This window comes from Triturus cristatus, chromosome 2_1, assembly GCF_964204655.1.
Source record: "Triturus cristatus chromosome 2_1, aTriCri1.1, whole genome shotgun sequence".
Lineage (NCBI taxonomy): Eukaryota > Metazoa > Chordata > Amphibia > Caudata > Salamandridae > Triturus > Triturus cristatus.
The window spans coordinates 1199607582-1199630879 of record NC_140581.1 but is presented as its reverse complement, the minus strand read 5'-3'; positions in this window follow the sequence as shown (position 1 = coordinate 1199630879).

Sequence of the window (23298 nt, the reverse complement as noted above, 5' to 3'; positions counted from 1 at the left end):
CTACAGGTTAAGGTCTTAACTCTTACTCTGGCCTACTGGTTAAGGTCTTAACTCTTACTCTGGCCTAATAGCTAAGGTCTTAACTCTTACTCTGGCGTAATAGCTAAGGTCTTAACTCTTACTCTGGCCTAATAGCTAATGTCTTAGATTCATACTCTGGCCTAATAGCTAAGGTCTTAGACTCGTGCTCTGGCCTAATGGTTAAGGTCTTAACTCTTACTCTGGCCTAATAGCTAAGGTCTTAGACTCGTACTCTGGCCTAATGGTTAAGGTCTTAACTCTTACTCTGGCCTACAGGTTAAGGTCTTAACTCTTACTCTGGCCTAATGGCTAAGGTCATAGACTCTTACTCTGGCCTACTGATTAAGATCTTAACTCTTACTCTGGCCTAATAGCTAAGATCTTAACTCTTACTCTGGCCTAATAGCTAAGGTCTTAGACTCGTACTCTGGCCTAATGGTTAAGGTCTTAACTCTTACTCTGGCCTAATAGCTAAGGTCTTAACTTTTACTCTGGCCTAATAGCTAAGGTCTTAACTCTTTCTCTGGCCTAATAGCTAAGGTCTTAACTCTTACTCCGGCCTAATAGCTAAGGTCTTAGACTCGTACTCTGACCTAATGGTTAAGGTCTTAACTCTTACTCTGGCCTAATAGCTAAGGTCTTAGACTCGTCCTCTGGCCTACTGGTTAAGGTCTTAACTCTTACTCTGGCCTGCTGGAAAAGGTCTCAACTCTTTCTCTGGCCTAATAGCTAAGGTCTTAACTCTTACTCTGGCCTAATAGCTAAGGTCTTAGACTCGTACTCTGACCTAACGGTTAAGGTCTTAACTCTTACTCTGTCCTAATAGCTAAGGTCTTAGACTCGTCCTCTGGCCTACTGGTTAAGGTCTTAACACTTGCTCTGGCCTACTGGTTAAGGTCTTAACTCTTACTCTGGCCTAATAGCTAAGGTCTTAGACTCGTACTATGGCCTACAGGTTAAGGTCTTAACTCTTACTCTGGCCTATTGGTTAAGGTCTTAGACTCGTAATCTGGCCTAATGATTAAGGTCTTAACTCTTACTCTGGCCAAATAGCTAAGGTCTTAACTCTTACTCTGGCCTAATAGCTAAGGTCTTAGACTCGAACTCTGGCCTACTGGTTAAGGTCTTAACTCTTACTCTGGCCTAATTGCTAAGGTCTTAGACTCGTACTCTGGCCTAATGGTTAAGGTCTTAACTCTTACTCTGGCCTAATAGCTAAGATCTTAACTCTTACTCTGGCCTAATAGCTAAGGTCTTAGACTCGTACTCTGGCCTACTGGTTAAGGTCTTAACTCTTACTCTGTCCTAATAGCTAAGGTCTTAGACTCGTACTATGGCCTACAGGTTAAGGTCTTAACTCTTACTCTGGCCTAATAGCTAAGGTCTTAGACTCGTACTCTGGCCTACTGGTTAATGTCTTAACTCTTACTCTGGCCTAATGGTTAAGGTCTTCACTCTTACTCTGGCCTAATAGCTAAGGTCTTAACTCTTACTCTGGCCTAATAGCTAAGGTCTTAGACTCGTACTATGGCCTACAGGTTAAGGTCTTAACACTTACTATGGCCTACAGGTTAAGGTCTTAACTCTTACTCTGGCCTAATAGCTAAGGTCTTAGACTCGTACTCTGGCCTACTGGTTAAGGTATTAACTCTTACTCTGGCCTACAGGTTAAGGACTTAACTCTTACTCTGCCTAATAGCTATGGTCTTAACTCTTACTCTGGCCTACTGGTTAAGGTCTTAGACTCCTACTCTCGCCTAATAGCTAAGGTCTCAACTCTTTCTCTGGATTAATAGCTAAGGTCTTAACTCTTACACTGGCCTAATAGCTAAGGTCTTAGGCTCGTACTCTGACCTAACGGTTAAGGTCTTAACTCTTACTCTGTCCTAATAGCTAAGGTCTTAGACTCGTCCTCTGGCCTACTGGTTAAGGTCTTAACTCTTGCTCTGGCCTACTGGTTAAGGTCTTAACTCTTACTCTGGCCTAATTGCTAAGGTCTTAGACTCGTACTCTGGCCTAATGGTTAAGGTCTTAACTCTTACTCTTTCCTAATAGCTAAGATCTTAACTCTTACTCTGGCCTAATAGCTAAGGTCTTAGACTCGTACTCTGGCCTACTGGTTAAGGTCTTAACTCTTACTCTGGCCTACTGGAAAAGGTCTTAACACTTACTCTGGCCTAATAGCTAAGGTCTTAGGCTCGTTCTCTGGCCTAAAAGCTAAGGTCTTAACTCTTACTCTGTCCTACTGGTTAAGGTCTTAACTCTTACTCTGGCCTAATAGCTAAGGTCTTAGAATCTTACTCTGGCCTACAGGTTAAGGTCTTAACTCTTACTCTGGCCTACTGGTTAAGGTCTTAACTCTTACTCTGGCCTAATAGCTAAGGTCTTAACTCTTACTCTGGCGAAATAGCTAAGGTCTTAACTCTTACTCTGGCCTAATAGCTAAGGTCTTAGATTCATACTCTGGCCTAATAGCTAAGGTCTTAGACTCGTGCTCTGGCCTAATTTTTAAGGTCTTAACTCTTACTCTGGCCTAAAAGCTAAGGTCTTAGACTCGTACTCTGGCCTAATGGTTAAGGTCTTAACTCTTACTCTGGCCTACAGGTTAAGGTATTAACTCTTACTCTGGCCTAATGGCTAAGGTCATAGACTCTTACTCTGGCCTACTGATTAAGATCTTAACTCTTACTCTGGCCTAATAGCTAAGATCTTAACTCTTACTCTGGCCTAATAGGTAAGGTCTTAGACTCGTACTCTGGCCTAATGGTTAAGGTCTTAACTCTTACTCTGGCCTAATAGCTAAGGTCTTAACTCTTACTCTGGCCTAATAGCTAAGGTCTTAACTCTTTCTCTGGCCTAATAGCTAAGGTCTTAACTCTTACTCCGGCCTAATAGCTAAGGTCTTAGACTCGTACTCTGACCTAATGGTTAAGGTCTTAACTCTTACTCTGGCCTAATAGCTAAGGTCTTAGACTCGTCCTCTGGCATACTGGTTAAGGTCTTAACTCTTGCTCTGGCCTACTGGTTAAGGTCTTAACTCTTACTCTGGCCTAATTGCTAAGGTCTTAGACTCGTACTCTGGCCTAATGGTTAAGGTACTCTGGCCTAATAGCTAAGATCTTAACTCTTACTCTGGCCTAATAGCTAAGGTCTTAGACTCGTACTCTGGCCTACTGGTTAAGGTCTTAACTCTTACTCTGGCCTGCTGGAAAAGGTCTTAACACTTACTCTGGCCTAATAGCTAAGGTCTTAGACTCGTTCTCTGGCCTAATAGCTAAGGTCTTAACTCTTACTCTGTCCTACTGGTTAAGGTCTTAACTATTACTCTGGCCTACTGGTTAAGGTCTTATCTCTTACTCTGGCCTAATAGCTAAGGTCTTAACTCTTACTCTGGCCTAATAGCTAAGGTCTTAACTCTTACTCTGGCCTAATAGCTAAGGTCTTAGTCTCGTGCTCTGGCCTAATGGTTAAGGTCTTAACTCTTACTCTGGCCTAATAGCTAAGGTCTTAGACTTGTACTCTGGCCTAATGGTTAAGGTCTTAACTCTTACTCTGGCCTACAGGTTAAGGTCTTAACTCTTACTCTGGCCTAATAGCTAAGGTCATAGACTCTTACTCTGGCCTACTGATTAAGGTCTTAACTCTTACTCTGGCCTAATAGCTAAGATCTTAGACTCGTACTCTGGCCTACTGGTTAAGGTCTTAACTCTTACTCTGTCCTAATAGCTAAGGTCTTAGACTCGTACTATGGCCTACAGGTTAAGGTCTTAACTCTTGCTCTGGCCTGATTGCTAAGGTCTTAGACTTGTACTCTGGCCTACTGGTTACGGTCTTAACTCTCACTCTGGCCTAATGGTTAAGGTCTTAACTCTTACTCTGGCCTAAAAGCTAAGGTCTTAACTCTTAATCTGGCCTAATAGATAAGGTCTTAGACTCGTACTCTGGCCTACTGGTTAAGGTCTTAACTCTTACTCTGGCCTACTGGTTAAGGTCTTAACTCTTACTCTGGCCTGCTGGTTAAGGTCTTAACACTTACTCTGGCCTAATAGCTAAGGTCTTAGACTCGTACTATGGCCTACAGGTTAAGGTCTTAACTCTTACTCTGGCCTACTGGTTAAGGTCTTAACTCTTACACTGGTCTAATAGCTAAGGTCTTAACTCTTACTCTGGCCTAATAGCTAAGGTCTTAACTCTTACTCTGGCCTAATAGCTAAGGTCTTAGACTCATACTCTGGCCTAATAGCTAAGGTCTTAACTCTTACTCTGGCCTAATAGCTAAGGTCTTAGACTCGTACTATGGCCTACAGGTTAAGGTTTTAACTCTTACTCTGGCCTACTGGTTAAGGTCTTAACTCTTACTCTGGCCTAATAGCTAAGGTCTTAACTCTTACTCTGGCCTAATAGCTAAGATCTTAACTCTTACTCTGGCCTAATAGCTAAGGTCTTAGACTCGTACTCTGGCCTACTGGTTAAGGTCTTAACTCTTGCTCTGGCCTACTGGTTAAGGTCTTAGACTCGTAATCTGGCCTAATTGCTAAGGTCTTAGACTCGTACTCTGGCCTAATGGTTAAGGTCTTAACTCTTACTCTGTCCTAATAGCTAAGGTCTTAGACTCGTACTATGGCCTACAGGTTAAGGTCTTAACTCTTACTCTGGCCTAATAGCTAAGGTCTTAGACTCATACTCTGGCCTAATAGCTAAGGTCTTAGTCTCGTGCTCTGGCCTAATGGTTAAGGTCTTAACTCTTACTCTGGCCTAATAGCTAAGGTCTTAGACTCGTACTCTGGCCTAATGGTTAAGGTCTTAACTCTTACTCTGGCCTAACAGCTAAGGTCTTAACTCTTACTCTGGCCTAATAGCTAAGGTCTTATACTCATACTATGGCCTACAGGTTAAGGTCTTAACTCTTACTCTGGCCTAATGGTTAAGGTCTTAACTCTTACTCTGGCCTAACAGCTAAGGTCTTAACTCTTACTCTGGCCTAATAGCTAAGGTCTTATACTCATACTATGGCCTACAGGTTAAGGTCTTAACTCTTACTCTGGCCTAATAGCTAAGGTCTTAGACTCTTACTCTGGCCTACAGGTTAAGGACGTAACTCTTACTCTGGCCTAATAGCTATGGTCTTAACTCTTACTCTGGCCTATTGGTTAAGGTCTTAGACTCCTACTCTCGCCTAATAGCTAAGGTCTTAACTCTTTCTCTGGCCTAATAGCTAAGGTCTTAACTCTTACTCTGGCCTAATAGCTAAAGTCTTAGAGTCGTACTCTGACCTAATGGTTAAGGTCTTAACTCTTACTCTGGCCTAATAGCTAAGGTCTTAGACTCGTCCTCTGGCCTAATAGCTAACGTCTTAGACTCGTACTCTGGCCTACTGGTTAAGGTCTTAACTCTTACTCTGTCCTAATAGCTAAGGTCTTAGACTCGTACTCTGGCCTACTGGTTAAGGTATTAACTCTTACTCTGGCCTACAGGTTAAGGACTTAACTCTTACTCTGCCTAATAGCTATGGTCTTAACTCTTACTCTGGCCTACTGGTTAAGGTCTTAGACTCCTACTCTCGCCTAATAGCTAAGGTCTCAACTCTTTCTCTGCCCTAATAGCTAAGGTCTTAACTCTTACACTGGCCTAATAGCTAAGGTCTTAGACTCGTACTCTGACCTAACGGTTAAGGTCTTAACTCTTACTCTGTCCTAATAGCTAAGGTCTTAGACTCGTCCTCTGGCCTACTGGTTAAGGTCTTAACTCTTGCTCTGGCCTACTGGTTAAGGTCTTAACTCTTACTCTGGCCTAATTGCTAAGGTCTTAGACTCGTACTCTGGCCTAATGGTTAAGGTCTTAACTCTTACTCTTTCCTAATAGCTAAGATCTTAACTCTTACTCTGGCCTAATAGCTAAGGTCTTAGACTCGTACTCTGGCCTACTGGTTAAGGTCTTAACTCTTACTCTGGCCTACTGGAAAAGGTCTTAACACTTACTCTGGCCTAATAGCTAAGGTCTTAGGCTCGTTCTCTGGCCTAATAGCTAAGGTCTTAACTCTTACTCTGTCCTACTGGTTAAGGTCTTAACTCTTACTCTGGCCTAATAGCTAAGGTCTTAGAATCTTACTCTGGCCTACAGGTTAAGGTCTTAACTCTTACTCTGGCCTACTGGTTAAGGTCTTAACTCTTACTCTGGCCTAATAGCTAAGGTTTTAACTCTTACTCTGGCGTAATAGCTAAGGTCTTAACTCTTACTCTGGCCTAATAGCTAAGGTCTTAGATTCATACTCTGGCCTAATAGCTAAGGTCTTAGACTCGTGCTCTGGCCTAATGGTTAAGGTCTTAACTCTTACTCTGGCCTACAGGTTAAGGTCTTAACTCTTACTCTGGCCTAATGGCTAAGGTCATAGACTCTTACTCTGGCCTACTGATTAAGATCTTAACTCTTACTCTGGCCTAATAGCTAAGATCTTAACTCTTACTCTGGCCTAATAGCTAAGGTCTTAGACTCGTACTCTGGCCTAATGGTTAAGGTCTTAACTCTTACTCTGGCCTAATAGCTAAGGTCTTAACTCTTACTCTGGCCTAATAGCTAAGGTCTTAACTCTTTCTCTGGCCTAATAGCTAAGGTCTTAACTCGTACTCCGGCCTAATAGCTAAGGTCTTAGACTCGTACTCTGACCTAATGGTTAAGGTCTTAACTCTTACTCTGGCCTAATAGCTAAGGTCTTAGACTCGTCCTCTGGCATACTGGTTAAGGTCTTAACTCTTGCTCTGGCCTACTGGTTAAGGTCTTAACTCTTACTCTGGCCTAATTGCTAAGGTCTTAGACTCATACTCTGGCCTACTGGTTAAGGTCTTAACTCTTACTCTGGCCTAATAGCTAAGGTCTTAGAATCTTACTCTGGCCTACAGGTTAAGGTCTTAACTCTTACTCTGGCCTACTGGTTAAGGTCTTAACTCTTACTCTGGCCTAATAGCTAAGGTTTTAACTCTTACTCTGGCGTAATAGCTAAGGTCTTAACTCTTACTCTGGCCTAATAGCTAAGGTCTTAGATTCATACTCTGGCCTAATAGCTAAGGTCTTAGACTCGTGCTCTGGCCTAATGGTTAAGGTCTTAACTCTTACTCTGGCCTAATAGCTAAGGTCTTAGACTCGTACTCTGGCCTAATGGTTAAGGTCTTAACTCTTACTCTGGCCTACAGGTTAAGGTCTTAACTCTTACTCTGGCCTAATGGCTAAGGTCATAGACTCTTACTCTGGCCTACTGATTAAGATCTTAACTCTTACTCTGGCCTAATAGCTAAGATCTTAACTCTTACTCTGGCCTAATAGCTAAGGTCTTAGACTCGTACTCGGGCCTAATGGTTAAGGTCTTAACTCTTACTCTGGCCTAATAGCTAAGGTCTTAACTCTTACTCTGGCCTAATAGCTAAGGTCTTAACTCTTTCTCTGGCCTAATAGCTAAGGTCTTAACTCTTACTCCGGCCTAATAGCTAAGGTCTTAGACTCGTACTCTGACCTAATGGTTAAGGTCTTAACTCTTACTCTGGCCTAATAGCTAAGGTCTTAGACTCGTCCTCTGGCATACTGGTTAAGGTCTTAACTCTTGCTCTGGCCTACTGGTTAAGGTCTTATCTCTTACTCTGGCCTAATTGCTAAGGTCTTAGACTCATACTCTGGCCTAATGGTTAAGGTACTCTGGCCTAATAGCTAAGATCTTAACTCTTACTCTGGCCTAATAGCTAAGGTCTTAGACTCGTACTCTGGCCTACTGGTTAAGGTCTTAACTCTTACTCTGGCCTGCTGGAAAAGGTCTTAACACTTACGCTGGCCTAATAGCTAAGGTCTTAGACTCGTTCTCTGGCCTAATAGCTAAGGTCTTAACTCTTACTCTGTCCTACTGGTTAAGGTCTTAACTATTACTCTGGCCGACTGGTTAAGGTCTTAACTCTTACTCTGGCCTAATAGCTAAGGTCTTAACTCTTACTCTGGCCTAATAGCTAAGGTCTTAGACTCATACTCTGGCCTAATAGCTAAGGTCTTAGTCTCGTGCTCTGGCCTAATGGTTAAGGTCTTAACTCTTACTCTGGCCTAATAGCTAAGGTCTTAGACTTGTACTCTGGCCTAATGGTTAAGGTCTTAACTCTTACTCTGGCCTACAGGTTAAGGTCTTAACTCTTACTCTGGCCTAATAGCTAAGGTCATAGACTCTTACTCTGGCCTACTGATTAAGGTCTTAACTCTTACTCTGGCCTAATAGCTAAGATCTTAGACTCGTACTCTGGCCTACTGGTTAAGGTCTTAACTCTTACTCTGTCCTAATAGCTAAGGTCTTAGACTCGTACTATGGCCTACAGGTTAAGGTCTTAACTCTTGCTCTGGCCTGATTGCTAAGGTCTTAGACTTGTACTCTGGCCTACTGGTTACGGTCTTAACTCTTACTCTGGCCTAATGGTTAAGGTCTTAACTCTTACTCTGGCCTAAAAGCTAAGGTCTTAACTCTTAATCTGGCCTAATAGATAAGGTCTTAGACTCGTACTCTGGCCTACTGGTTAAGGTCTTAACTCTTACTCTGGCCTACTGGTTAAGGTCTTAACTCTTACTCTGGCCTGCTGGTTAAGGTCTTAACACTTACTCTGGCCTAATAGCTAAGGTCTTAGACTCGTACTATGGCCTACAGGTTAAGGTCTTAACTCTTACTCTGGCCTACTGGTTAAGGTCTTAACTCTTACACTGGTCTAATAGCTAAGGTCTTAACTCTTACTCTGGCCTAATAGCTAAGGTCTTAGACTCATACTCTGGCCTAATAGCTAAGGTCTTAACTCTTACTCTGGCCTAATAGCTAAGGTCTTAGACTTGTACTATGGCCTACAGGTTAAGGTTTTAACTCTTACTCTGGCCTACTGGTTAAGGTCTTAACTCTTACTCTGGCCTAATAGCTAAGGTCTTAACTCTTACTCTGGCCTAATAGCTAAGATCTTAACTCTTACTCTGGCCTAATAGCTAAGGTCTTAGACTCGTACTCTGGCCTACTGGTTAAGGTCTTAACTCTTGCTCTGGCCTACTGGTTAAGGTCTTAGACTCGTAATCTGGCCTAATTGCTAAGGTCTTATACTCGTACTCTGGCCTAATGGTTAAGGTCTTAACTCTTACTCTGTCCTAATAGCTAAGGTCTTAGACTCGTACTATGGCCTACAGGTTAAGGTCTTAACTCTTACTCTGGCCTAATAGCTAAGGTCTTAGACTCGTACTCTGGCCTACTGGTTAAGGTCTTAACTCTTACTCTGGCCTAATGGTTAATGTCTTAACTCTTACTCTGGCCTAATAGCTAAGGTCTTAACTCTTACTCTGGCCTAATAGCTAAGGTCTTATACTCATACTATGGCCTACAGGTTAAGGTCTTAACTCTTACTCTGGCCTAATAGCTAAGGTCTTAGACTCTTACTCAGGCCTACAGGTTAAGGACTTAACTCTTACTCTGGCCTAATAGCTATGGTCTTAACTCTTACACTGGCCTATTGGTTAAGGTCTTAGACTCCTACTCTCACCTAATAGCTAAGGTCTTAACTCTTTCTCTGGCCTAATAGCTAAGGTCTTAACTCTTACTCTGGCCTAATAGCTAAAGTCTTAGAGTCGTACTCTGACCTAATGGTTAAGGTCTTAACTCTTACTCTGGCCTAATAGCTAAGGTCTTAGACTCGTCCTCTGTCCTAATAGCTAACGTCTTAGACTCGTACTCTGGCCTACTGGTTAAGGTCTTAACTCTTACTCTGTCCTAATAGCTAAGGTCTTAGACTCGTACTATGGCCTACAGGTTAAGGTCTTAACTCTTACTCTGGCCTAATAGCTAAGGTCTTAGACTCGTACTCTGGCCTACTGGTTAAGGTCTTAACTCTTACTCTGGCCTAATGGTTAAGGTCTTAACTCTTACTCTGCCCTAATAGCTAAGGTCTTAACTCTTACTCTGGCCTAATAGCTAAGGTCTTATACTCATACTATGGCCTACAGGTTAAGGTCTTAACTCTTACTCTGGCCTAATAGCTAAGGTCTTAGACTCTTACTCTGGCCTACAGGTTAAGGACTTAACTCTTACTCTGGCCTAATAGCTATGGTCTTAACTCTTACTCTGGCCTATTGGTTAAGGTCTTAGACTCCTACTCTCGCCTAATAGCTAAGGTCTTAACTCTTTCTCTGGCCTAATAGCTAAGGTCTTAACTCTTACTCTGGCCTAATAGCTAAAGTCTTAGAGTCGTACTCTGACCTAATGGTTAAGGTCTTAACTCTTACTCTGGCCTAATAGCTAAGGTCTTAGACTCGTCCTCTGGCCTACTGGTTAAGGTCTTAACTCTTGCTCGGGCCTACTGGTTAAGGTCTTAACTCTTACTCTGGCCTAATTGCTAAGGTCTTAGACTCATACTCTGGTCTAATGGTTAAGGTCTTAACTCTTACTCTGGCCTAATAGCTAAGATCTTAACTCTTACTCTGGCCTAATAGCTAAGGTCTTAGACTCGTACTCTGGCCTACTGGTTAAGGTCTTAACTCTTACTCTGGCCTGCTGGAAAAGGTCTTACAACTTACTCTGGCCTAATAGCTAAGGTCTTAGACTCGTTCTCTGTCCTAATAGCTAAGATCTTAACTCTTACTCTGTCCTACTGGTTAAGGTCTTAACTCTTACTCTGGCCTACTGGTTAAGGTCTTAACTCTTACTCTGGCCTAATAGCTAAGGTCTTAACTCTTACTCTGGCCTAATAGCTAAGGTCTTAACTCTTACTCTGGCCTAATAGCTAAGGTCTTAGACTCATACTCTGGCCTAATAGCTAAGGTCTTAGACTCGTGCTCTGGCCTAATGGTTAAGGTCTTAACTCTTACTCTGGCCTAATAGCTAAGGTCTTAGACTCGTACTCTGGCCTAATGGTTAAGGTCTTAACTCTTACTCTGGCCTACAGGTTAAGGTGTTAACTCTTACTCTGGCCTAATAGCTAAGGTCATAGACTCTTACTCTGGCCTACTGATTAAGGTCTTAACTCTTACTCTGGCCTAATAGCTAAGATCTTAACTCTTACTCTGGCCTAATAGCTAAGGTCCTAGACTCGTACTCTGGCCTAATGGTTAAGGTCTTAACTCTTACTCTGGCCTACAGGTTAAGGTCGTAACTCTTACTCTGGCCTAATTGCTAAGGTCTTAGACTCGTAATCTGGCCTAATGATTAAGGTCTTAACTCTTACTCTGGCCTAATAGCTAAGATCTTAACTCTTACTCTGGCCTAATAGCTAAGGTCTTAGACTCGTACTCTGGCCTACTGGTTAAGGTCTTAACTCTTGCTCTGGCCTACTGGTTAAGGTCTTAGACTCGTAATCTGGCCTAATGATTAAGGTCTTAACTCTTACTCTGGCCTAATAGCTAAGATCTTAACTCTTACTCTGGCCTAATAGCTAAGGTCTTAGACTCTTACTCTGGCCTACTGGTTAAGGTCTTAACTCTTACTCTGGCCTAATTGCTAAGGTCTTAGACTCGTACTCTGGCCTAATGGTTAAGGTCTTAACTCTTACTCTGGCCTAATAGCTAAGATCTTAACTCTTACTCTGGCCTAATAGCTAAGGTCTTAGACTCGTACTCTGGCCTAATGGTTAAGGTCTTAACTCTTACTCTGGCCTACAGGTTAAGGTCTTAACTCTTACTCTGGCCTAATTGCTAAGGTCTTAGACTCGTACTCTGGCCTAATGGTTAAGGTCTTAACTCTTACTCTTTCCTAATAGCTAAGATCTTAACTCTTACTTCGGCCTAATAGCTAAGGTCTTAGACTCGTACTCTGGCCTACTGGTTAAGGTCTTAACTCTTACTCTGGCCTACTGGAAAAGGTCTTAACACTTACTCTGGCCTAATAGCTAAGGTCTTAGACTCGTTCTCTGCCCTAATAGCTAAGGTCTTAACTTTTACTCTGTCCTACTGGTTAAGGTCTTAACTCTTACTCTGGCCTAATAGCTAAGGTCTTAGAATCTTACTCTGGCCTACAGGTTAAGGTCTTAACTCTTACTCTGGCCTACTGGTTAAGGTCTTAACTCTTACTCTGGCCTAATAGCTAAGGTTTTAACTCTTACTCTGGCGTAATTGCTAAGGTCTTAACTCTTACTCTGGCCTAATAGCTAAGGTCTTAGATTCATACTCTGGCCTAATAGCTAAGGTCTTAGACTCGTGCTCTGGCCTAATGGTTAAGGTCTTAACTCTTACTCTGGCCTAATAGCTAAGGTCTTAGACTCGTACTCTGGCCTAATGGTTAAGGTCTTAACTCTTACTCTGGCCTACAGGTTAAGGTCTTAACTCTTACTCTGGCCTAATGGCTAAGGTCATAGACTCTTACTCTGGCCTACTGATTAAGATCTTAACTCTTACTCTGGCCTAATAGCTAAGATCTTAACTCTTACTCTGGCCTAATAGCTAAGGTCTTAGACTCGTACTCTGGCCTAATGGTTAAGGTCTTAACTCTTACTCTGGCCTAATAGCTAAGGTCTTAACTCTTACTCTGGCCTAATAGCTAAGGTCTTAACTCTTTCTCTGGCCTAATAGCTAAGGTCTTAACTCTTACTCCGGCCTAATAGCTAAGGTCTTAGACTCGTACTCTGACCTAATGGTTAAGGTCTTAACTCTGACTCTGGCCTAATAGCTAAGGTCTTAGACTCGTCCTCTGGCATACTGGTTAAGGTCTTAACTCTTGCTCTGGCCTACTGGTTAAGGTCTTAACTCTTACTCTGGCCTAATTGCTAAGGTCTTAGACTCATACTCTGGCCTAATGGTTAAGGTACTCTGGCCTAATAGCTAAGATCTTAACTCTTACTCTGGCCTAATAGCTAAGGTCTTAGACTCGTACTCTGGCCTACTGGTTAAGGTCTTAACTCTTACTCTGGCCTGCTGGAAAAGGTCTTAACACTTACGCTGGCCTAATAGCTAAGGTCTTAGACTCGTTCTCTGGCCTAATAGCTAAGGTCTTAACTCTTACTCTGTCCTACTGGTTAAGGTCTTAACTATTACTCTGGCCTACTGGTTAAGGTCTTAACTCTTACTCTGGCCTAATAGCTAAGGTCTTAACTCTTACTCTGGCCTAATAGCTAAGGTCTTAGACTCATACTCTGGCCTAATAGCTAAGGTCTTAGTCTCGTGCTCTGGCCTAATGGTTAAGGTCTTAACTCTTACTCTGGCCTAATAGCTAAGGTCTTAGACTTGTACTCTGGCCTAATGGTTAAGGTCTTAACTCTTACTCTGGCCTACAGGTTAAGGTCTTAACTCTTACTCTGGCCTAATAGCTAAGGTCATAGACTCTTACTCTGGCCTACTGATTAAGGTCTTAACTCTTACTCTGGCCTAATAGCTAAGATCTTAGACTCGTACTCTGGCCTACTGGTTAAGGTCTTAACTCTTACTCTGTCCTAATAGCTAAGGTCTTAGACTCGTACTATGGCCTACAGGTTAAGGTCTTAACTCTTGCTCTGGCCTGATTGCTAAGGTCTTAGACTTGTACTCTGGCCTACTGGTTACGGTCTTAACTCTTACTCTGGCCTAATGGTTAAGGTCTTAACTCTTACTCTGGCCTAAAAGCTAAGGTCTTAACTCTTAATCTGGCCTAATAGATAAGGTCTTAGACTCGTACTCTGGCCTACTGGTTAAGGTCTTAACTCTTACTCTGGCCTACTGGTTAAGGTCTTAACTCTTACTCTGGCCTGCTGGTTAAGGTCTTAACACTTACTCTGGCCTAATAGCTAAGGTCTTAGACTCGTACTATGGCCTACAGGTTAAGGTCTTAACTCTTACTCTGGCCTACTGGTTAAGGTCTTAACTCTTACACTGGTCTAATAGCTAAGGTCTTAACTCTTACTCTGGCCTAATAGCTAATGTCTTAGACTCATACTCTGGCCTAATAGCTAAGGTCTTAACTCTTACTCTGGCCTAATAGCTAAGGTCTTAGACTCGTACTATGGCCTACAGGTTAAGGTTTTAACTCTTACTCTGGCCTACTGGTTAAGGTCTTAACTCTTACTCTGGCCTAATAGCTAAGGTCTTAACTCTTACTCTGGCCTAATAGCTAAGATCTTAACTCTTACTCTGGCCTAATAGCTAAGGTCTTAGACTCGTACTCTGGCCTACTGGTTAAGGTCTTAACTCTTGCTCTGGCCTACTGGTTAAGGTCTTAGACTCGTAATCTGGCCTAATTGCTAAGGTCTTATACTCGTACTCTGGCCTAATGGTTAAGGTCTTAACTCTTACTCTGTCCTAATAGCTAAGGTCTTAGACTCGTACTATGGCCTACAGGTTAAGGTCTTAACTCTTACTCTGGCCTAATAGCTAAGGTCTTAGACTCGTACTCTGGCCTACTGGTTAAGGTCTTAACTCTTACTCTGGCCTAATGGTTAATGTCTTAACTCTTACTCTGGCCTAATAGCTAAGGTCTTAACTCTTACTCTGGCCTAATAGCTAAGGTCTTATACTCATACTATGGCCTACAGGTTAAGGTCTTAACTCTTACTCTGGCCTAATAGCTAAGGTCTTAGACTCTTACTCTGGCCTACAGGTTAAGGACTTAACTCTTACTCTGGCCTAATAGCTATGGTCTTAACTCTTACTCTGGCCTATTGGTTAAGGTCTTAGACTCCTACTCTCACCTAATAGCTAAGGTCTTAACTCTTTCTCTGGCCTAATAGCTAAGGTCTTAACTCTTACTCTGGCCTAATAGCTAAAGTCTTAGAGTCGTACTCTGACCTAATGGTTAAGGTCTTAACTCTTACTCTGGCCTAATAGCTAAGGTCTTAGACTCGTCCTCTGTCCTAATAGCTAACGTCTTAGACTCGTACTCTGGCCTACTGGTTAAGGTCTTAACTCTTACTCTGTCCTAATAGCTAAGGTCTTAGACTCGTACTATGGCCTACAGGTTAAGGTCTTAACTCTTACTCTGGCCTAATAGCTAAGGTCTTAGACTCGTACTCTGGCCTACTGGTTAAGGTCTTAACTCTTACTCTGGCCTAATGGTTAAGGTCTTAACTCTTACTCTGCCCTAATAGCTAAGGTCTTAACTCTTACTCTGGCCTAATAGCTAAGGTCTTATACTCATACTATGGCCTACAGGTTAAGGTCTTAACTCTTACTCTGGCCTAATAGCTAAGGTCTTAGACTCTTACTCTGGCCTACAGGTTTAGGACTTAACTCTTACTCTGGCCTAATAGCTATGGTCTTAACTCTTACTCTGGCCTATTGGTTAAGGTCTTAGACTCTTACTCTCGCCTAATAGCTAAGGTCTTAACTCTTTCTCTGGCCTAATAGCTAAGGTCTAAACTCTTACTCTGGCCTAATAGCTAAAGTCTTAGAGTCGTACTCTGACCTAATGGTTAAGGTCTTAACTCTTACTCTGGCCTAATAGCTAAGGTCTTAGACTCGTCCTCTGGCCTACTGGTTAAGGTCTTAACTCTTGCTCTGGCCTACTGGTTAAGGTCTTAACTCTTACTCTGGCCTAATTGCTAAGGTCTTAGACTCATACTCTGGTCTAATGGTTAAGGTCTTAACTCTTACTCTGGCCTAATAGCTAAGATCTTAACTCTTACTCTGGCCTAATAGCTAAGGTCTTAGACTCGTACTCTGGCCTACTGGTTAAGGTCTTAACTCTTACTCTGGCCTGCTGGAAAAGGTCTTAACACTTACTCTGGCCTAATAGCTAAGGTCTTAGACTCGTTCTCTGGCCTAATAGCTAAGGTCTTAACTCTTACTCTGTCCTACTGGTTAAGGTCTTAACTCTTACTCTGGCCTACTGGTTAAGGTCTTAACTCTTACTCTGGCCTAATAGCTAAGGTCTTAACTCTTACTCTGGCCTAATAGCTAAGGTCTTAGACTCATACTCTGGCCTAATAGCTAAGGTCTTAGACTCGTGCTCTAGCCTAATGGTTAAGGTCTTAACTCTTACTCTGGCCTAATAGCTAAGGTCTTAGACTCGTACTCTGGCCTAATGGTTAAGGTCTTAACTCTTACTCTGGCCTACAGGTTAAGGTGTTAACTCTTACTCTGGCCTAATAGCTAAGGTCATAGACTCTTACTCTGGCCTACTGATTAAGGTCTTAACTCTTACTCTGGCCTAATAGCTAAGATCTTAACTCTTACTCTGGCCTAATAGCTAAGGTCCTAGACTCGTACTCTGGCCTAATGGTTAAGGTCTTAACTCTTACTCTGGCCTACAGGTTAAGGTTGTAACTCTTACTTTGGCCTAATTGCTAAGGTCTTAGACTCGTAATCTGGCCTAATGATTAAGGTCTTAACTCTTACTCTGGCCTAATAGCTAAGATCTTAACTCTTACTCTGGCCTAATAGCTAAGGTCTTAGACTCGTACTCTGGCCTACTGGTTAAGGTCTTAACTCTTGCTCTGGCCTACTGGTTAAGGTCTTAGACTCGTAATCTGGCCTAATGATTAAGGTCTTAACTCTTACTCTGGCCTAATAGCTAAGATCTTAACTCTTACTCTGGCCTAATAGCTAAGGTCTTAGACTCTTACTCTGGCCTACTGGTTAAGGTCTTAACTCTTACTCTGGCCTAATTGCTAAGGTCTTAGACTCGTACTCTGGCCTAATGGTTAAGGTCTTAACTCTTACTCTGGCCTAATAGCTAAGATCTTAACTCTTACTCTGGCCTAATAGCTAAGGTCTTAGACTCGTACTCTGGCCTAATGGTTAAGGTCTTAACTCTTACTCTGGCCTACAGGTTAAGGTCTTAACTCTTACTCTGGCCTAATTGCTAAGGTCTTAGACTCGTACTCTGGCCTAATGGTTAAGGTCTTAACTCTTACTCTTTCCTAATAGCTAAGATCTTAACTCTTACTTCGGCCTAATAGCTAAGGTCTTAGACTCGTACTCTGGCCTACTGGTTAAGGTCTTAACTCTTACTCTGGCCTACTGGAAAAGGTCTTAACACTTACTCTGGCCTAATAGCTAAGGTCTTAGACTCGTTCTCTGCCCTAATAGCTAAGGTCTTAACTTTTACTCTGTCCTACTGGTTAAGGTCTTAACTCTTACTCTGGCCTAATAGCTAAGGTCTTAGAATCTTACTCTGGCCTACAGGTTAAGGTCTTAACTCTTACTCTGGCCTACTGGTTAAGGTCTTAACTCTTACTCTGGCCTAATAGCTAAGGTCTTAACTCTTACTCTGGCGTAATAGCTAAGGTCTTAACTCTTACTCTGGCCTAATAGCTAATGTCTTAGATTCATACTCTGGCCTAATAGCTAAGGTCTTAGACTCGTGCTCTGGCCTAATGGTTAAGGTCTTAACTCTTACTCTGGCCTAATAGCTAAGGTCTTAGACACGTACTCTGGCCTAATGGTTAAGGTCTTAACTCTTACTCTGGCCTACAGGTTAAGGTCTTAACTCTTACTCTGGCCTAATGGCTAAGGTCATAGACTCTTACTCTGGCCTACTGATTAAGATCTTAACTCTTACTCTGGCCTAATAGCTAAGATCTTAACTCTTACTCTGGCCTAATTGCTAAGGTCTTAGACTCGTAATCTGGCCTAATGATTAAGGTCTTAACTCTTACTCTGGCCTAATAGCTAAGATCTTAACTCTTACTCTGGCCTAATAGCTAAGGTCTTAGACTCGTACTCTGGCCTACTGGTTAAGGTCTTAACTCTTGCTCTGGCCTACTGGTTAAGGTCTTAGACTCGTAATCTGGCCTAATGATTAAGGTCTTAACTCTTACTCTGGCCTAATAGCTAAGATCTTAACTCTTACTCTGGCCTAATAGCTAAGGTCTTAGACTCTTACTCTGGCCTACTGGTTAAGGTCTTAACTCTTACTCTGGCCTAATTGCTAAGGTCTTAGACTCGTACTCTGGCCTAATGGTTAAGGTCTTAACTCTTACTCTGGCCTAATAGCTAAGATCTTAACTCTTACTCTGGCCTAATAGCTAAGGTCTTAGACTCGTACTCTGGCCTAATGGTTAAGGTCTTAACTCTTACTCTGGCCTACAGGTTAAGGTCTTAACTCTTACTCTGGCCTAATTGCTAAGGTCTTAACTCTTACTCTGGCCTACTGGTTAAGGTCTTAACTCTTACTCTGGCCTAATAGCTAAGGTTTTAACTCTTACTCTGGCGTAATAGCTAAGGTCTTAACTCTTACTCTGGCCTAATAGCTAAGGTCTTAGATTCATACTCTGGCCTAATAGCTAAGGTCTTAGACTCGTGCTCTGGCCTAATGGTTAAGGTCTTAACTCTTACTCTGGCCTAATAGCTAAGGTCTTAGACTCGTACTCTGGCCTAATGGTTAAGGTCTTAACTCTTACTCTGGCCTACAGGTTAAGGTCTTAACTCTTACTCTGGCCTAATGGCTAAGGTCATAGACTCTTACTCTGGCCTACTGATTAAGATCTTAACTCTTACTCTGGCCTAATAGCTAAGATCTTAACTCTTACTCTGGCCTAATAGCTAAGGTCTTAGACTCGTACTCTGGCCTAATGGTTAAGGTCTTAACTCTTACTCTGGCCTAATAGCTAAGGTCTTAACTCTTACTCTGGCCTAATAGCTAAGGTCTTAACTCTTTCTCTGGCCTAATAGCTAAGGTCTTAACTCTTACTCCGGCCTAATAGCTAAGGTCTTAGACTCGTACTCTGACCTAATGGTTAAGGTCTTAACTCTTACTCTGGCCTAATAGCTAAGGTCTTAGACTCGTCCTCTGGCATACTGGTTAAGGTCTTAACTCTTGCTCTGGCCTACTGGTTAAGGTCTTAACTCTTACTCTGGCCTAATTGCTAAGGTCTTAGACTCATACTCTGGCCTAATGGTTAAGGTACTCTGGCCTAATAGCTAAGATCTTAACTCTTACTCTGGCCTAATAGCTAAGGTCTTAGACTCGTACTCGGGCCTACTGGTTAAGGTCTTAACTCTTACTCTGGCCTGCTGGAAAAGGTCTTAACACTTACGCTGGCCTAATAGCTAAGGTCTTAGACTCGTTCTCTGGCCTAATAGCTAAGGTCTTAACTCTTACTCTGTCCTACTGGTTAAGGTCTTAACTATTACTCTGGCCTACTGGTTAAGGTCTTAACTCTTACTCTGGCCTAATAGCTAAGGTCTTAACTCTTACTCTGGCCTAATAGCTAAGGTCTTAGACTCATACTCTGGCCTAATAGCTAAGGTCTTAGTCTCGTGCTCTGGCCTAATGGTTAAGGTCTTAACTCTTACTCTGGCCTAATAGCTAAGGTCTTAGACTTGTACTCTGGCCTAATGGTTAAGGTCTTAACTCTTACTCTGGCCTACAGGTTAAGGTCTTAACTCTTACTCTGGCCTAATAGCTAAGGTCATAGACTCTTACTCTGGCCTACTGATTAAGGTCTTAACTCTTACTCTGGCCTAATAGCTAAGATCTTAGACTAGTACTCTGGCCTACTGGTTAAGGTCTTAACTCTTACTCTGTCCTAATAGCTAAGGTCTTAGACTCGTACTATGGCCTACAGGTTAAGGTCTTAACTCTTGCTCTGGCCTGATTGCTAAGGTCTTAGACTTGTACTCTGGCCTACTGGTTACGGTCTTAACTCTTACTCTGGCCTAATGGTTAAGGTCTTAACTCTTACTCTGGCCTAAAAGCTAAGGTCTTAACTCTTAATCTGGCCTAATAGATAAGGTCTTAGACTCGTACTCTGGCCTACTGGTTAAGGTCTTAACTCTTACTCTGGCCTACTGGTTAAGGTCTTAACTCTTACTCTGGCCTGCTGGTTAAGGTCTTAACACTTACTCTGGCCTAATAGCTAAGGTCTTAGACTCGTACTATGGCCTACAGGTTAAGGTCTTAACTCTTACTCTGGCCTACTGGTTAAGGTCTTAACTCTTACACTGGTCTAATAGCTAAGGTCTTAACTCTTACTCTGGCCTAATAGCTAAGGTCTTAGACTCATACTCTGGCCTAATAGCTAAGGTCTTAACTCTTACTCTGGCCTAATAGCTAAGGTCTTAGACTCGTACTATGGCCTACAGGTTAAGGTTTTAACTCTTACTCTGGCCTACTGGTTAAGGTCTTAACTCTTACTCTGGCCTAATAGCTAAGGTCTTAACTCTTACTCTGGCCTAATAGCTAAGATCTTAACTCTTACTCTGGCCTAATAGCTAAGGTCTTAGACTCGTACTCTGGCCTACTGGTTAAGGTCTTAACTCTTGCTCTGGCCTACTGGTTAAGGTCTTAGACTCGTAATCTGGCCTAATTGCTAAGGTCTTAGACTCGTACTCTGGCCTAATGGTTAAGGTCTTAACTCTTACTCTGTCCTGATAGCTAAGGTCTTAGACTCGTACTATGGCCTACAGGTTAAGGTCTTAACTCTTACTCTGGCCTAATAGCTAAGGTCTTAGACTCGTACTCTGGCCTACTGGTTAAGGTCTTAACTCTTACTCTGGCCTAATGGTTAATGTCTTAACTCTTACTCTGGCCTAATAGCTAAGGTCTTAACTCTTACTCTGGCCTAATAGCTAAGGTCTTATACTCATACTATGGCCTACAGGTTAAGGTCTTAACTCTTACTCTGGCCTAATAGCTAAGGTCTTAGACTCTTACTCTGGCCTACAGGTTAAGGACTTAACTCTTACTCTGGCCTAATAGCTATGGTCTTAACTCTTACTCTGGCCTATTGGTTAAGGTCTTAGACTCCTACTCTCACCTAATAGCTAAGGTCTTAACTCTTTCTCTGGCCTAATAGCTAAGGTCTTAACTCTTACTCTGGCCTAATAGCTAAAGTCTTAGAGTCGTACTCTGACCTAATGGTTAAGGTCTTAACTCTTACTCTGGCCTAATAGCTAAGGTCTTAGACTCGTCCTCTGTCCTAATAGCTAACGTCTTAGACTCATACTCTGGCCTACTGGTTAAGGTCTTAACTCTTACTCTGTCCTAATAGCTAAGGTCTTAGACTCGTACTATGGCCTACAGGTTAAGGTCTTAACTCTTACTCTGGCCTAATAGCTAAGGTCTTAGACTCGTACTCTGGCCTACTGGTTAAGGTCTTAACTCTTACTCTGGCCTAATGGTTAAGGTCTTAACTCTTACTCTGCCCTAATAGCTAAGGTCTTAACTCTTACTCTGGCCTAATAGCTAAGGTCTTATACTCATACTATGGCCTACAGGTTAAGGTCTTAACTCTTACTCTGGCCTAATAGCTAAGGTCTTAGACTCTTACTCTGGCCTACAGGTTAAGGACTTAACTCTTACTCTGGCCTAATAGCTATGGTCTTAACTCTTACTCTGGCCTATTGGTTAAGGTCTTAGACTCCTACTCTCGCCTAATAGCTAAGGTCTTAACTCTTTCTCTGGCCTAATAGCTAAGGTCTTAACTCTTACTCTGGCCTAATAGCTAAAGTCTTAGAGTCGTACTCTGACCTAATGGTTAAGGTCTTAACTCTTACTCTGGCCTAATAGCTAAGGTCTTAGACTCGTCCTCTGGCCTACTGGTTAAGGTCTTAACTCTTGCTCTGGCCTACTGGTTAAGGTCTTAACTCTTACTCTGGCCTAATTGCTAAGGTCTTAGACTCATACTCTGGTCTAATGGTTAAGGTCTTAACTCTTACTCTGGCCTAATAGCTAAGATCTTAACTCTTACTCTGGCCTAATAGCTAAGGTCTTAGACTCGTACTCTGGCCTACTGGTTAAGGTCTTAACTCTTACTCTGGCCTGCTGGAAAAGGTCTTAACACTTACTCTGGCCTAATAGCTAAGGTCTTAGACTCGTTCTCTGGCCTAATAGCTAAGGTCTTAACTCTTACTCTGTCCTACTGGTTAAGGTCTTAACTCTTACTCTGGCCTACTGGTTAAGGTCTTAACTCTTACTCTGGCCTAATAGCTAAGGTCTTAACTCTTACTCTGGCCTAATAGCTAAGATCTTAACTCTTACTCTGGCCTAATAGCTAAGGTCTTAGACTCGTACTCTGGCCTAATGGTTAAGGTCTTAACTCTTACTCTGGCCTACAGGTTAAGGTGTTAACTCTTACTCTGGCCTAATAGCTAAGGTCATAGACTCTTACTCTGGCCTACTGATTAAGGTCTTAACTCTTACTCTGGCCTAATAGCTAAGATCTTAACTCTTACTCTGGCCTAATAGCTAAGGTCCTAGACTCGTACTCTGGCCTAATGGTTAAGGTCTTAACTCTTACTCTGGCCTACAGGTTAAGATCGTAACTCTTACTCTGGCCTAATTGCTAAGGTCTTAGACTCGTAATCTGGCCTAATGATTAAGGTCTTAACTCTTACTCTGGCCTAATAGCTAAGATCTTAACTCTTACTCTGGCCTAATAGCTAAGGTCTTAGACTCGTACTCTGGCCTACTGGTTAAGGTCTTAACTCTTGCTCTGGCCTACTGGTTAAGGTCTTAGACTCGTAATCTGGCCTAATGATTAAGGTCTTAACTCTTACTCTGGCCTAATAGCTAAGATCTTAACTCTTACTCTGGCCTAATAGCTAAGGTCTTAGACTCTTACTCTGGCCTACTGGTTAAGGTCTTAACTCTTACTCTGGCCTAATTGCTAAGGTCTTAGACTCGTACTCTGGCCTAATGGTTAAGGTCTTAACTCTTACTCTGGCCTAATAGCTAAGATCTTAACTCTTACTCTGGCCTAATAGCTAAGGTCTTAGACTCGTACTCTGGCCTAATGGTTAAGGTCTTAACTCTTACTCTGGCCTACAGGTTAAGGTCTTAACTCTTACTCTGGCCTAATTGCTAAGGTCTTAGACTCGTACTCTGGCCTAATGGTTAAGGTCTTAACTCTTACTCTTTCCTAATAGCTAAGATCTTAACTCTTACTTCGGCCTAATAGCTAAGGTCTTAGACTCGTACTCTGGCCTACTGGTTAAGGTCTTAACTCTTACTCTGGCCTACTGGAAAAGGTCTTAACACTTACTCTGGCCTAATAGCTAAGGTCTTAGACTCGTTCTCTGCCCTAATAGCTAAGGTCTTAACTTTTACTCTGTCCTACTGGTTAAGGTCTTAACTCTTACTCTGGCCTAATAGCTAAGGTCTTAGAATCTTACTCTGGCCTACAGGTTAAGGTCTTAACTCTTACTCTGGCCTACTGGTTAAGGTCTTAACTCTTACTCTGGCCTAATAGCTAAGGTCTTAACTCTTACTCTGGCGTAATAGCTAAGGTCTTAACTCTTACTCTGGCCTAATAGCTAATGTCTTAGATTCATACTCTGGCCTAATAGCTAAGGTCTTAGACTCGTGCTCTGGCCTAATGGTTAAGGTCTTAACTCTTACTCTGGCCTAATAGCTAAGGTCTTAGACTCGTACTCTGGCCTAATGGTTAA